The following is a 3,737-nucleotide window of genomic DNA, read 5'->3' on the forward strand; positions in this document are numbered from 1 at the left end:
AATTTGTTGATTTAGACATATCTCGAGCAAGGTAGTCAAACTCGAGATCCTATGCAAGATCGGGTTGGGGTAATTAGATCGTGAATCGAGGGATCGTAACACGGATCGTAAGATCCTACCAAATTTAAAAATTTGTATATATGTTGCATATAGATTAATAATATGCATATGACACTACATAATATAAAAATAAAATTCAAATAACACTAAAATTACTTTAAAAAACTGAAACTTCATAGGATAATATTCATTAAAACTAATTCAAGATAATTCAAAACACCACAACATTCAAAACAGTAGCAAATAATAATTGAAAACTTATAAGAAAAACTTAATGAAAATTCACTCATTTTCCAAATAATTCATGTTGAAGTTGGTCATAATCACTCAATGGATCATCATTGTCTTCATTATCTCCTTCATCTTCATTTTCATCTTCAAAGTCATCATCAAATTCATTTTCATCTATCCCTCCATCATGTTCATATTCCAAATCAAGAACAAAAATATCATCCTCTTGAATTTGTTCTTGATTCATTTGAATAAAGTCTTCATCCGAAATTTCAATGTTGCCATCTTCGTCCATAAGCCAATCATCATCAGATCCAAGGTCATCAAACTCTATCTCAAATGTTCTTCTCCCTTTTTTTTGGACAATCTTAAATTAGTCATGACAAAGACAACATCATTCATCATTTTTTGTTTCAATCAGTTCCTTCTTTTTGTATGGACCTTAATTACAGTAAATGAAAAAAAAATTAACATAAGCAAGATGAAAGTCTTATATAATTAATTATAAATTCTTAAAGTCTTACCATTTCAAAAGCACCCCAGTTTCGCTCACAACCCGATGAACTGCATGTCAAGCTGAGTATGTGGATATCAAATCTTTGGAGCTCTAGACACTCAAACCTAATTGAATCCCACCAATCTGTCGGAGTAGATTTCTCAAGTGTTCGTTTGGCCAATTTTGTGCCAAAATACCCTAATTGTTTCTTAGAGTCGTTCATTTGGACTTCAATCTTAGCCTGTTCTTCAGGATCATCCACCATTTTAGTTAAACGGTCCATTAAACCTTTTCTAACCTCAATATCAACCTTGAATCTAGGACCGTAATGCATCTGTGGGTTGAGATAATAGGCTACAGCATGTAGTGGCCTATGTAGCATTTTGTCCCATCTATCATCAATGATATTCCAAATAGACTACTAACTACAAATTATAATAACTTGAGTTATTTTTAACATTTGATATCAAGTACAGACACAAATACTTCAATAAAACTAAATAAAAGAAAGATACCTTTTGTTTACACCACTAAAAAAATTCTTTTGACTTTCCTCCTTTACTTGGTCCATTACCTCATAGATTAATCCCATAGATGGTTTTTGATCTGAATCAACAAAACTAAGCATTTTAATGAGAGGTGTAGCACCCCTCAAACAAATAACAATATTCTTCCAATTTTTTTTGTCCAAAACCACATCTTTAATGGCTTTTCCATCTCTTAACTTTGCACATTTGCTCGACTTCCATTCTTTGGAAGTGAACATTCTTATCAAAGCTTCCTTGTTCTCATACAAGCACCCTAAAGTAAGGTAAGACGTGGCAAATCGAGTAGCGCCTGGCATCACCAAATCTTTGTTTTTGGTGTGATGATGCAAAATAGAAATGAGATAAGTTGTTGAATAAATAAAAGTTATAACTTTTTTACCCATTGAAATTGTCTCTTCATGAACCAATATCTTCTTCTTCAAATCTTCAAGCATCAAATCAAGATAGTGTGCGGCACACGGTGTCCAATATAATTTGTTCCTCTTCTGCATCATCATCTCACCGACAACCTTTTAGTTTGTCGCATTATCTGTCACGACCTGAATGTCATTATCTTCTCCAACCTCTTCAACAACAACATTAATCATTTCAAAGATTTCTTCGACTGTTTTGCATATGTTGGATGCATCAACAGACTTCAAAAATACAGTACCCTTTGGACTATTAACCAAAAAATTCAAAATTGTCCTCCTCTTCCGATCAGTCCATCCATCGGTCATTATGGTGCATCCAATATTCCTCCATTCCTTTCTATGTTCTTCTAAAGCTTCATGTGTCAACTTCACTTCTTGATTTAACAACTTAGTTCTCAAGTCATGATAAGATAGTGGTTTGAATCCATTACCATGTCTTAAAATCATATCACGCATGATAGTGAACTCCTCACTCCTTGCTACATTGAATGGTATGACATTATTGTAAAAAAACATTGCAATTGCTTGACATGCATCCTCTCTTAAACCCTTCTTTAGAACTAAATTGATGCTAGGTTGTGAGCTGAAACACCTTTTCTTAAATATGTTTCTAGAGTTGTTACTGGTCATTCTTTTTGAGCACGCCTTTGACATCTCTTCCTCTACCATTGCCTCTGATTTTTTGATCAAGTTTTCTTGCAATCTTGAACAAACTTGCAGTATTTCTCTCTTCATTTCATCTGGGACAACCTTACATGCTTCAACATCTTTTTGAGTTCCAGCCAAGTGATGCTTTAGCCTATAGACTCCTCCAGTTACCTTTTTTGACAATACTTGCATTGGATTTTTCTTGAATTTTCAGGATCAGTAATGCCATGTTTCCATGCTATATCAGTTTGGTTACCAGGAGCATTTTTTGGTAGTTTTTTCTAGCGTGGTGGTGGTGCAATTGCAGAGGGAGCAGTGAAAGCACCAACAACTAAAGTTCCAACAGTAGAACTTGAAGCCATCGGAGAAAGGTCGAAATTGTTTTTAATAGAGAATGAAAGGTTATTTTAACTGTGAGAGAGAAGATAGAGAATGAAATTTTGAGTGAGACAACGCCTTTATTTAACGTGAGAGGGGTGAAAGAGTTTAACGTGAATAAATTGGAATGAATAAATGTATTTTGGGAAGTTACCCTAATCATGATGTATTTTGGGAAGTTGAATAAATTCTTAATTATTGAATGGCTGAGTATTGATTACTCCTAGTTATTATCATTTATCCTAGTTATTAGGCATAAAAGAATCGTTTCATATTTAATTTTTTATAGGTTTTTTCTGAATCGAGTCGCAGACCTGACCCGCGAACCCGAATTCATGGGGCTTTAAACAAAAATGTCATTTTTCAACAGAAACAACGATTATACCATTTTCACGTGATATCACGACGATTCTGGCCGTGCCTACCAAAAAAAGATTATGATCATTCTCTGGCACGGTGGGGAGTTGTAAGATCGTAAAATCGTACGATCCTATGAGTAGGATCACGATTTTGACTACCATGATCTGGAGCATTAACAATAATCAAAGATGCATCATCAATTCAATTTGTTCTATTTGAAATGATGTTACTTGAGAGGTTTGAGTAAGAGTTGTGTCTGGTTTTGCAGGTTGTTGTAAAGCTTGGTGTTAGAAGCTGGAGGAGTTGCTACATATGTTGATTCTGTCAATGAGTCATTCAAATGTAGTTCGGGGAATTATCGGTGATGATGATTCAACTATTTGTTGAATCATTTATGGAGGGAATAACTGTTTTGTGAACGAAATGAGAAGTGTGTGATTTGTATGAGTTTGGAATAAACACTAAGTGTCATTCCTCAATATAATTAACTGCATCATCAAAAAGTTTTTGTGCTGGCACAATTGGATAAACATTGAAATCAAGTTAAAGGAAATTGAGAGCATAGTAATCACGAGTCATCACCTCATAATATTGATTAACCAA

General features: G+C 34.2%; 1 pseudogene; it reads right to left on the reverse strand.

Annotated features, from left to right (window-relative positions):
* Positions 1-346: 346 nt before the first annotated feature.
* LOC127102135 (uncharacterized) lies at positions 347-2,758 on the reverse strand (annotated as a pseudogene).
* Between the last annotated feature and the right edge of the window lie 979 nt (positions 2,759-3,737).

Source organism: Lathyrus oleraceus, chromosome 7, assembly GCF_024323335.1.
Source record: "Lathyrus oleraceus cultivar Zhongwan6 chromosome 7, CAAS_Psat_ZW6_1.0, whole genome shotgun sequence".
Classification (NCBI taxonomy): Eukaryota; Viridiplantae; Streptophyta; class Magnoliopsida; order Fabales; family Fabaceae; genus Lathyrus; species Lathyrus oleraceus.